The following is a 12,489-nucleotide window of genomic DNA, read 5'->3' as shown; positions in this document are numbered from 1 at the left end:
ATTTTCTTTTGGAGTATTTACCTAAAAGCATATGTTCTATACATCCGCTAAATTCATGAAAATAATATGTTGGTATGACTGACATCAAATATGCTATTCTACAATAAGTGAATTTAAAAGGAAAGTTACAATTTACCCCCTGCAACTACCACAAAAGTTTATTTTTCAACCTTCAACTATGAAACCAAACAACAGCTGAAACTGGAAAATTTTGGCCCCTTGGGGAGGTTTCAAAGGTAGTTTTGGATTTTGTGCAAATTTAGAAAAGTATAGTTTACATTTATTATTTTAAATAATTAGTGTTATATTACAAAAATATGAAATTAGTATAAAATATTCTTCTAAAAATGTACCCTATCTTGACACTCTACTTGTCAATTATTTGGATCTAATTTGTTATTGTTCCTAGTGTTTTTTCTTGTAGTCACACATATTATTTTTAATAAATAAAATCCAAATAACTTCAAAAAGATCACCAATAGATATGTTACAATTTTATAGTTTTTTTGTACTAGTTTTGTTTTTTTTTGTTTAAGATCAATTTGTTTGAATCATCTAGATCAAACTAGCTAGATTTTTTTTCTATTTTTAAAATGTTGAAAACCACCTAAAAAGCTAAATTTATCTGATTTCAACAGTTGGGTGGTTTTTCCTATCTGATTTTATGGTTCAAATGGTTAAAAACAAGATTATCGTGCTAGTTGGAGTGTAGAAATTGAACTTTTCCTACTTGAGCACCTGATATCCACGCTATAGATACATGCATCAGTACGTAATATTCCATGGATCTCTTCTCTAACTAATTGTAAGAAATTAATTAGGACGTGTCGTTGTCCCCGGATCGCGAAAAAGAATCGCCGTGGGGACGGTTCCGCAGGTGTTAGGTGAAACCCTGCCAGTATATAGTATTTAAATAGTCGGCAAATGCCGTGTAGTTGCGGGTGTGCAACTTGGGGAATGATTCCGTAAGGACTATCTCAGTGACACCCGATCGACTCATTCCAAATCCAATTTTTTATTTTGTGGTATTTAATTTACCCCTGTCGATCTCACGCCAATCACATTGCTCGATGGGTTGGCAAATCGAAGCTTTTCACTTTCAGGCCCAACAATAATGTACACTGCTTCAACTTATGACACCTTAGATAAGTTAGTTCAAAGCATACAGTTAATCTGATACGGTACGCGTAATAGTCTACCTAAAGTGATGTCCATTATGACCTTATAAGAGGTAATACTCCTAAAATAGCCTGGACCCGGAGACACCATATACACATTATTTACAGCAACGGATGATCTGAGAGTCTCGTTTCTGTCCGTTCCATTCCCTCCGTTCTAAATTATAATTTGTTTGACTTTTTTAATATTAAATTTGACTAATCGTACTATTTAAAAATTTGTGCAAAATATCTTTGTTGTGGCTTGCTTTATTATTAATAAAAGTTCTTCAAAATAACTTAAATTTGATAATGTTTATATAAATTTTTAAAATAAAACGAGTGATAAAATTCGAGATTAAAAAACTAAATGAATATAACTTGGAACGGAGGAGTAATTTCTATCCAGTTTCACGTCGACCCTAACAAGTAATAAGGCCTCATTTGGTTTTTTTAGTTTAAGTCATAAGTCCCATCGCATCGCCTGTTTACACATCAATTATGAGTACTAAACATAGACTATTACAAAACTAATTACATAAGTCATGACTTAATCACGAGACGAATCTATTAAGTCTAATTAGTCCATATTTTGACAACTAATTGCTACAGTACCATCCACTAATCATGCACTAATTATACTTAATAGATTCATCTAGGGCCATAATTGCAACTTATGCAATTAATTTTATATTAAATTGGCATATAAACATTCAAATTGACATCCGAATATTCGATGCAACAACAACTTAAAAAATCAAACCAGGCCTAAGCCTAGCAAGCAAAAGAACCTGCATCAGTGAGCTAGACGCATAGCTAGGCTACAGTGCGATCACGCAGAGTGATGACAGTCTCCGTCTCTCCCGGGCGGACCGTATGGTTCTCTTCCAAAGAAACACTTTCCCCGGAATCTCCGATGGGCGACCACGCTGAGCCGAGACAAGGGCGAATTTTGGACGGCATGTCGGGGCATGTGACCAAACATGCACATTTCCTTTCATTCCTGCCCAGCCGGGGCCACGCACAAGATTAAAGAAATTCGATCGATCACTTATAGTACAATTTTAAAAAGAAGAGAGAGAGAGAACTGGCTGTGGCCTGTGGGGGTGGCGATTCTGCGATGAGCTGATCTGGATCGGGCGATGGTTAAGATACAGGGATGAATGCATGGGGCCCTAGCTAGCTGCGTTGGGAGGGGAGAAGGTCGACTGTGATCAGGGGAATCATAGCATCCCCATGATGTCAGGATTGGGTAGCTAATACTGTCATCCGTGGCCTCTTGATCTTTGTTAATGTGTACTGTGGTACGGCACTACTACTTGCTGCCGTAGCAGTTTGAATCTATGTTAGTGTAGGGTCCATGAGAAATTTGCGATTTTACCATTTTCAGTGTAATGCCATCAATTTTTTTAAGTTTCGTTACAATGCTATTATGAAACCATGCATATCTTCCCGCTACAATGCCTTCTCTCTTTTCTAATTCGTTCTATTGTTTCTCCTTTCTTTTAACGCATTCTAGCGGGTTGACTATGTTTCATAATGACAAAATAGTGAAGCTCACTTCTAAAAATAACAGAAATCGACTCCATACGTGCTACTGCTTGCTAAGAAACTCCAAAGTCGAGTATACAACAGACCAACAGCGCCAGGATCGACGCCAGATTAGAAGCGCCGCAAGAGCAGGAGGACACGGAGTGCCGCCGGAGCCGGCGACTCGAGGCCGTCGAGCAGCGAGAAACCGAGACGCCGATCGATAAGAGAGCCAGTGGAAGGGACCATGTGTGGGCTGCTAGCTGACGAGGGGAAGAGAAGAGAGTAGCTCACAGGCTATGCTCAACTGCAGAGTATAGAAGTGTAGATGGGTGAGCGGTTGGCTTGCATTGGAGGCTCCCCCACTGAAGGCTTCAGCCTGGCTGCCTAGCTAGACATGCTAATTTCTACCTTTTTTTAGCGGGTCTTGTAATTCCTACCTGCAAACCCGCAAGGGGGATCGAGCTTTTTTTTTTTTGAGAAACCGAGTTGTTTGTCTTTATTGATATAACATTTTACACTGACAACTTACAAGAACATCCCTTAAAAGATAAAAATTACAACCATGTCCTTGTAACACTCTCCCGGTGATCCTCGATACTGGTGACCGGAGCCGCCGGCCAACGCTCCTTCTCTGGAAGTAAAGAAGGGCGACCACACGACTTGAAGCCAATCTCCAGCTCGACGAGGAAGCTTCTGAAGAAGCCACATCAACTTTTTTGTAACCATCCTTGGCAGCAATTGGCACACCGAAGTAATCGATGCACGCTTGAATCGATGAACGCCCATTGAATCCATCGCCGAGGTGAAGGAGGACTAGCGCTCCAAAATCTGCTGGTGACTCGACCAACAGCAAAGAGACACCGAAAGAAAATCTCCAACCCGATTCTTCAAGGCAGGAGTAAGCTAACCTCCGAACTGCAGCACTCGTGTCATCGCCGTAGCAGTTGCCGGAGCCGCCTCGGAGAACAGACATCCTCACTGAACGACAGGCACCTGCCGCCACCGAGGCACAAAAGAACCCATGCGACCCCGCCTGGGTACAGACCTACAGACGAAGAAGCCGACGAGATCTGGGAAACTCACCCGTAATCCAGATCTACCAAGCTCCTCCTTTATTCTCCACGAAGCTTCGCCAGAGCCAGGAGCTGCAAATTCGCTGACGACATCACCGAATCCACATCCCAGCAACCTCCGACGGCGCTCAGGAGCAACAAAAGCAGCAGCAGCTAACCTGTGGGCGCCACTGTAACCCTAACCCTACTATATAGAAAGCTATATATAAGGGGACTCCAATCCGTCGCCGATTCAGCCGGTCAACCTCCTCCTCCGACGTCGACGACGAGGACGCCAAAGGCTAGAACAACGGCGAATTGACGGCGGAAGCGTGAAATCGCTCTCCGGCCGCCGCTCTCTACTGTTGGGCGAGAGTTCGAGAGTAGCACTCGCGGGGATCGAGCTCGATTCAGAACACAGGACAACTGGCTCTGGCGGTTTTCCTACAGGCCCATCTGCGCCAATTGCAGGCCCATCCGCACCACTTGGCCCAAAGGCTGAATTTTCCATTCCACTGCCTGCGATAGAGAGAGGCTAAGGATTAGGATTAGGCCCAACTCAATCCCCCCTAACCAGTCCGAGGGCCAAATCAGGTATTTTCGAGCCCTATTGCCCTAAACACCTGTGATGCGGACAATCCAAGCCAGCACTTCCTTCTCTAATCTCGCGCACGTTTCCAGCCACCACCACGCTAACAAGTCTCGTTTTTCCTCCAGAAAAAAAAACATTTCTATTACCTCGTTGTAACAAAGGATTCTCAAATCACATGATTGGAGTATGCATAAAATTGAAATCCTTTAGTAATATAAGTCACAAAGAAAATTTTTTATAGGAATTCCAAAGAAATTAGGAAGACTAAATCCTCTATTCCAAATGCTCTTCATCATAGGAAAAACTTTGATATGAATTGAATTCTCCATAATCCCTTAGGTTTTCCTCCATTTCTATAGGAAATTTTACCCCTCTCTCCGCTCTTCCCTTTCTTTTGCTTGCTCGACTCATTCATCTCACGCCTCCCTCTCTCTAACGCATTACGCATCACCCGCTAGCGGCGCACCTCAATACTGATGCTCTTCGCGGCAGAAACCGTGGACACCAATGCCAAGACTCTTGTTCTGGCACTTGACCATGCGAAACGCATGGTTTATTTGTTGAGGTATGCACGAGGCCAGAGGTACATATGTTCTCACCGCAACCCCGGACGAGATACGGTTAGGTAGGTGGATAGTTGGCCCTAAAATGGGTGGAGACTGATAATTGAGGGTGTATACGCAGGGTGGAGGTATCCCTTTCTTTAGAGCATCTCCAATACTCTAATATTTTTCTTCAAAATTTGTTATTTTCCAACTCTCCAAATATATATGGAAAGGCAAAAAAAATTCATCTCTAATACGTCTCCATTTTTACTCCAAAAAATGAGAAGTTTGTGGCCATACAAGGATAATTTCACGGGAACCGCCATGCAAAACGATGTTTGTCCAAAATGATTAATTGGACATTTATCCATCCTGCAAATAATCCTGAAATCAGCAATGTCTGAAACACCATCATGTATTGAAAAAAAGAACAGGGCAACAGCCGGCCAAGGCCACGACAGGCCATGCATGACTGTGATGTCTATCATCGCACGTGTGATTAGAAATCATACTATCGCACTTGATTATATTTAGATAATATTTTTTCTAAAATATTTTTATTTGTTCCGGAACTTATCTTTCACAGAACATTTTATTTTGTTTCGAAATAATTTCTATTTTTATATCTCTAACGAATGTGAGCGATAATATATCTTCTAGTTGCATGTGCGATGAATAGACGCCCCCGGCTTGACCCATCAGAGGAGCGCGCAGGCACAGGCCATGCGTAGGCCAGTGCCAGGCGCAGGACAGCGCCAGACGCAGGGCAGAGTTAGTCGCAGGCCATGCCCAGGCCATGGCTTATAGGGCAGGGCGGGCAGGCACAGGCAGGGTTAACGAAACCGGTGGGAACCGGTCCGGTTTGACCGGTTACCGGTCAAACCGGTCCGGCCCGATTACGGTTTGGGCCGGTATCAAACCGGCCCCAATTCAAAATTCAAATTTGAATTCAAAAACATAAAAATTTCCAAAACCGGCCGGTAAACCGGTCTACCGGCCCCAATTCAAAATTCAAATTGGAATTAAAAAAAATAAAAAATTTCCAAGCCGGTCATACCGGCCGGTAAACCGGTCATCCCGATCGGTAAACAGGTCAAACCGGTCGGTATACCGGTCGGAACCGGTTGCACATGCGATTTTGAATTTGGATTTAAATTCAATCGGTTTCTACCGATTTCCGGTCAAACCGGTCTGGTAAACCGCTACCGGAGGGCAGCGGTTTGACCGGACCGGTCGGATTTGTAAACCCTGGGCGCAGGCCAACGGCGACGGCAGAGAAGAAGCGCGCACGACAAAGGTGCTGTTGTTTTTTCGAGGTTTTTTAGCCCTTATCATATCAAAAAGAATCTTGTCATTTAGGAGTATTAAATAAAATTTATTTATAAATTTTTTTGACAGATAGCTACTAATTCGCGAGACGAATCTAATGAGCATACATGTCAGTGTGCGACGAGGACGTCGGGTTCTTTGAGGAGGGTGTATGACATCCGGCCCAATTTGGGTGTGGCCTAGTTGTGGCCCACGAGTGTTATGTGCACATGTTTAGTACCACCTTGCTAGTTGAGCAAGAGTGGAGCCAACTTATAAGCCTTTGTCCTCCAGCCATAGCACCTTCGGGTTGACCCTTTTACGCGAAGCGAGGACAAAAGCATAAGTGAGGTGCTATGTGTAAGCGGGCTCGCCCCTCGGAAGGGCTGGGCTGTGCGGTGTTGGGGGGCGGGGTATTCTCCTCCCCCTCCCTTCCCCTCTCCTCCCTCCCACTCACCACCCACAATCCATCCTTCTGCCGGGCCGCCCGCCGCCCACAGTCATCTTCCCTTTAAGGCTGCCGGTCATGGAGCCCTCCCTACAACCCTAGCCCCGAAAACCCTAGAACTCTAACCTCGCCGGCCTCTGCCGCCACCTGCGACGGGCGGCGAACCCCCCCCCCCCCCCCCCCCCCCGCGACCGCCCCCTAGAACCCCAACCCTGCTGGCCTCCGCCGCCACTTGCGGCCGGCGGCGACCGTGCCCCCCTCCCCCCCTCGGCCGCCCCGCCCACCTCTCACCCACCCGTCGCCGGAGAAAGAGGTCAACGTTGGGATTACTAGCCAGTGTTGCTGTTGTTACTTTCTTCTCTCTTTGTTCTTTGTGAAATTACTTCCCCTTTGATTCATAAAAGTGCTCTTGATTTATCCTAAATCGGGAGGGCTCTCCGTGTAGGATTTTTATTAAGACATTTAGTTTTGTTATATATCAAATTTGACCAATTTCAATAAATTCTATGAAAAATACACCTCATACGTGATACCAAGTTAGATGGCGATATATTTTTCTATGAATTTGTTCAAAACGAAATAAGGTTAACGTAAAATTTCAAATAGAGAGAGAGAGAGCGCTCTGATCACCTGCTGCGCCTTCTGAATTCTGACACTGATCACTTCTCGTCTGCGGGTTGCGGATTGCCTCCCTCCCTTGTCTGTCCCCATCCCATCCACTCAATCAGACCGGCATGCTGCACAGGTATCTTCAAATTCGCAGCACCCCTCGAGGGAGGAAAGAAATAAAAGGGACGAAGACCTCACGGGCACACAGCGAAACCACCAGAGAAGCACGCGCTTCACGCCGCGGGCACGCGCAAAGCGAGACTGCCTGGAGATGCCACTCCACTTGGCCGCGGGCCGCCGCCTCCTCCTGCTCCTCGCCGCGGTTGCCACCTCGGCGGCGTCGCCGGCGGTGTCTGCGGCCGTGGCCAACGGCTCCTCCAGTTGCACCACCCCGCTCCCCGACGCGGAATTCGTCCGCGCGGCGTTCCTGCATGTCTCCAACTTCCAACCGCCGCTGCCCGGCCGCCGCGCGTGCCGCCCGGTCCGGCAGCTCCGCTTCCCGTCGCTCAACCTCACGGGCCCCGTGGACTGGGCCGCGCTGGGCAACCTCTCCAGCCTCCTCACCGTCGACCTCTCCGGCAACTCCCTCCGGGGCGGCGTCGACGCCGCGTTCTGGCGCGCGCCCTTGCTCCGCGCCGTGGACGTCTCCCGGAACAACCTCGGCGGCGCGCTCCGGTTCGACGTCGACGGCGGCCCGAGCACGCGCATGGCGGCGCTGAACGTGTCGGGGAACTGGTTCGCCTCCGTCGTCGGCCTGGCCGGGCTCCCCGGCCTGGAGGCTCTCGACGTGTCGAGGAACAGAATCGGCGCGGCGCCGGCGGGGCTCCGGAATCTGACGAAGCTACGGCGGGTCGGCGGCTCGACTTGTCCGGGAACGGGATGGCCGGGAGGTTCCCCGACGACCTGCCGCCGCTCGACGGCCTCGCGTCCTTGAACATCTCGCGCAACAACTTCTCCGGCGTCGTGCCCGCCGCCGCCGTCCGGAGGTTCGGCCGATCCGCCTTCTTCCAGGCTGGCGACGCGTTGCGAGTGGTGGACGAAGACGCCGCGGCTCCGAGCGGCGGAACGAAGCGCCGGCGTGCGGTCGTCGTCGCGCTAATCGCAGCCGGCGCGGTGGTGACCGCGGCCGCGCTGGCGTTCGTGGCCGCGTGCGGCCTGGCGCGTCGCCGGAGGAAGAGGAAGGATAAGGACGGGAAGGCAGCGGCGGTGTGGGAGGACGAGGAGGTGGTCGTGGGGGCGGTGAAGGTGGCCGCCGCGGCGCCGGTGGTGGTGCTGGAGCGGCCGCTGATGGAGCTGACGCTGGCCGACCTGGCCGCGGCCACGTCGGGGTTCGGGCGCGAGTCGCAGCTCGCGGAGACGGGCGGCCGCAGCGGCGCCGCGTACCGCGCCGTGCTCCCTGGGGACCTGCACGTCGTCGTGCGCGTCGGGGAGGGGCCCGTGGCCGGAGTTGGGGAAGACGACGGCGAGGCCGCCACGGCCGCCGGGTTGCGGGAGCTTGCAAGGCTCAGACACCCGAACATTCTCCCGCTCCTTGGTTACTGCATTGCAGGTCAGCTTCCTCTATCAGTATCAGGCATATTTCCTCCAAGAAAATGAACTTTTTTTTTACTATCCCCATGTCGTAGAGTATATGTTTTTTCTAAAAAAACAAATAAATTAAATCACGTATAAATGGACAGAGACCATTATAATTTATAATTAGAAACTAGACGAGAACAACATAGACTTGAGTGACAGGAGCACTGCTTTTCCAGAAAGAAACAAGTGACATGAGCAAGTTGCTAGTCCAATTTATCATTATCATAAACTGCCTTCTGGAATCAAGAATAACGTAGCAGCAGCGTTCATTGTCACACTGGTATCGCTATAGAGACAGATATTCTACAAATTGGAATAATTTAACATCACGAGTAAATGCATGATAGTTGAAACATTCCTTGACGTTTGAATTTGAATTTTGCTCGCTTATGTTAATTTCAGGAAAGCAAAAACTTCTCCTCTTCGAGTACATGGAGAGAGGCGACCTGCACCGGTGGCTCCACGAGCTGCCGGTGGGCAGCATGGACACCGAGGACATCGGCCTCGACACCATGGACGCCATCGAGGACGACCGGAAGCCCGCCGGCGACTGGCCCACCCGGCACCGCATCATGCTCGGGATAGCCCGGGGGCTCGCGTTCCTGCACCAGGGGTGGGCGGGGTCCGGCGGCCGGCCGATCGTGCACGGGCGCCTGGTCCCGACCAACATCCTCCTCGGCGACGACATGGAGCCCCGGATCTCCGACTTCCTGCGCCCCGGCGACGAGACGCCAGCGGGCGATGTCTACCGCTTCGGCACCCTGGTGTTCGAGCTCGTGACGGGGCAGGCGAGGTGGAGCGACGCGTCCACGAGCTGGGCGCGGGGCGTGATCCGGAACCGCAAGGGTCTCAACCTCGTGGACGACCGGCTGCTGCGGGGCGGCGGCGGGGGCGAGGCGGCGGGGGCGGCGCCGGATCAGGCGGAGAAGGAGATGGCGGAGTGCCTGCAGGTGGGGTTCCTCTGCACCGCGGCCGCGCCGGAGAAGAGGCCCACCATGCAGCAGGTGGTGGGCCTGCTCAAGGACATCAGGCCGCCGGCGCCGGCGCCGGCGCCCGCAGGCGAGCCGCCGGCCGCTGGCCTCGTGATGCGCTGACGAGCCGTGCATGAGCCCATGAGAGCGAGCACTTGCATTGGTCGCTGGAGTGTCGTGGCTAGCAACGCCCAAATCCAAGAAGATTCTCGGTGATTCTTTCGGGGGGCAGTAAATTAAAATACTGGAATTGCCTCTGCTTTTGGAGCTCCCCTTTCGTTGGGTCGTGTGGTTTCTGTCTTGTTTTCGTTGAAGGTAGGATGGCACTTTCTCGGTTGGTTACGACAACTTTGTTGCCGCAGCTGGGGAGTGCTGGAGTGCTTGCTCGTCATTAAGCACCAGGTGCCTGGAGTGAGAGTTCGTTTTGATTGCACTTGCACTTGCACCAACATAATGCTCCTGAGTCCTGACACACCCTGAGCTTTGTCCTGACCGGAATGGAGAATGCCCGTGCCAGGACATATTTTTGTCCAAATAAGGTACTCCCTCCATATAGAAAATAAATGATGTTTAGGACAAAGTTTGAGTCAAATATTGGGAATATAAATCATGAATATTTTTAAGTTATTGAGTTTGAAAAAGTGAAAATAATATGAATAGATTTGTCTTCGAAAATACTTTCATAAAAATATCCAGATATCTCTTCTCAACAAATATTTTTATAAAAATAAGTAGTCAAAGTTATAATTTGAAGACCGTGTCGCTGTCATAAACATCATCTATTTTCTACATGGAGGGAGTACGCAGTAGCATTTTAGTGTAGTGGCAGTAGCAGTAGCAGTTTGTAGACCTAGTGATGAAATGGGATATAAACAGCATTGCTAAGCTTTTTTTTTTCTGAATCAAAGTGAGCTTGTGACACTAAAATGCGCAGGATTCTAGTTTTATCATAAGCCAAACTATATCAAGTTTGATCAGGTGTATATAGACATAGTGTAAACATCTATCTATAACATTAAATAGGTATGCTGTAAAAATATATTTAATTTGTTATGAATATAACAACACTTATTTATTTGGCATCATAAATGTAGGTACGATACTCTTCTCTGTAAAATTCGTCAAATTAAAAATAGTTTGGCTTAGAATAAAGAAGAAAGGATTACATCAGTTGGTGATAGTATATGCGCCCCAATCATCCATTTTTGGGTCATGCCCAAATTAATTTTGGTATATATTTCTTCTTTTTAACACAAACTTACCTAGCTAGTTCCTCCGACAATACCCATGCTGTTTAATTGAAACCAAAAATTACATATGTTAAATATATATATGTTCAAAACATAGGGTTCAGATCATTTCAATAACTTATATGTATTCTAGGTACTTAAAATACATACATACTAGTTTGACTCAAGGCCAACACTTCCAATAGTCAAACTCCGTCAATTTCTGAGATATTGTGCATGTGTGAATGGAGGAAGTACAGTGCAAGTGCCGTAGGTTGACGCTGTGGGGTAGGGTTATACTGTGCACCTGCAGGTTGAAGCCTTTCCTAGATTATAATCATCCCACTAAGTTCTACCTCACAACAAACATAACACTACTCAACTTTATCTCTGTAATAATATAATAATAGATGGAGTGTCCCAGAAGGAGTTGAGCACATCACTGTCAAGATGTTGACTTATTGTGAGTATTATTGGACTGACTGATGAGTGGCTGCTTTGTAATCTTCTGTCTGTTTTAGTTTATTTTTTTTTTGATAGGTCTATTTGTTTTAGTTGAAAAGCCCTGTTGGCACACAAGAGTCAATAGACTGTTGTCACGTTATAGTGACGGTTTATTACAGGCCGGAATGGAAAAGGCAAAGCTAGGAATGGGACTATGGGAGACCGTTATATCCTAATTCAGAAGGCCATCTGTTCAATTTAATCCGTGGAAGAAAAATTGCAATTGCTATTGAATCTGTTCAAAAATAACATTTGCATTTACTGTCAGATGTATTTAATTCTACATGGATAATCCACAGCGAATAAAACTCGGAAATAGTGAATTGTTTGTAACAAATACAGGATTAAAAGAAAAACATTTAAATCAACACTATTAGTCTCCTCACACAAGTAAAGGATGCTTTGGGCGGTTAATCAATCTGAATATTGATTGAAAATGACCTTTTGGTGTATGTGAAACATTATACAATTTATACCATATATAATATTTTTTTTGACATATTACACCAAACATTAATTATAGTAAACGTTTTGTTTGAAACCATGTTGGCCTACGGCTGGACTTGTAATTACTCTAATATACATACTCTAATCTTTAGAAAAATTACTAAAAAAACAGCAGGGAGGTCCCTCCGTCCCTGCTGTTTCGGCAATAATAAAGAAAACAATATCAAAGTCAAAAACATCACTTTTTAGTACAATCTGTGGAAGCATCTTGCATTGCTATCATGATCACCATCACGTAGTCTGGAGGAGTACAATGCAACGATTCAAAAAGCCATAATGAGTCTGTAGCCTTGCCTCTTAGCGATGCCACAGGGAGCTAGCTAGCATGACCTGGTAGACTGCTTTGCTCGTACGCTATACAAAGTCTACATTCTAATTAGTGTCCCCCTGCTTTCTTTTTTGTTTTATGACAGAAGTTGATTCCCTTTGTTGAACAGTATTGGTGACTGGTGAGAC

At 47.2% G+C, this 12,489-nt stretch overlaps 1 pseudogene; it reads left to right on the top strand.

The window, feature by feature from the left end:
- The first annotated feature begins 7,416 nt into the window (after window positions 1-7,416).
- Window positions 7,417-10,242, top strand: LOC120695631 (annotated as a pseudogene).
- Window positions 10,243-12,489: the final 2,247 nt, after the last annotated feature.

The sequence above is a fragment of the Panicum virgatum genome, chromosome 1K (genome assembly GCF_016808335.1).
Source record: "Panicum virgatum strain AP13 chromosome 1K, P.virgatum_v5, whole genome shotgun sequence".
NCBI classification, from domain to species: domain Eukaryota; kingdom Viridiplantae; phylum Streptophyta; class Magnoliopsida; order Poales; family Poaceae; genus Panicum; species Panicum virgatum.
This window is presented reverse-complemented; position numbering and strand designations above follow the sequence as displayed.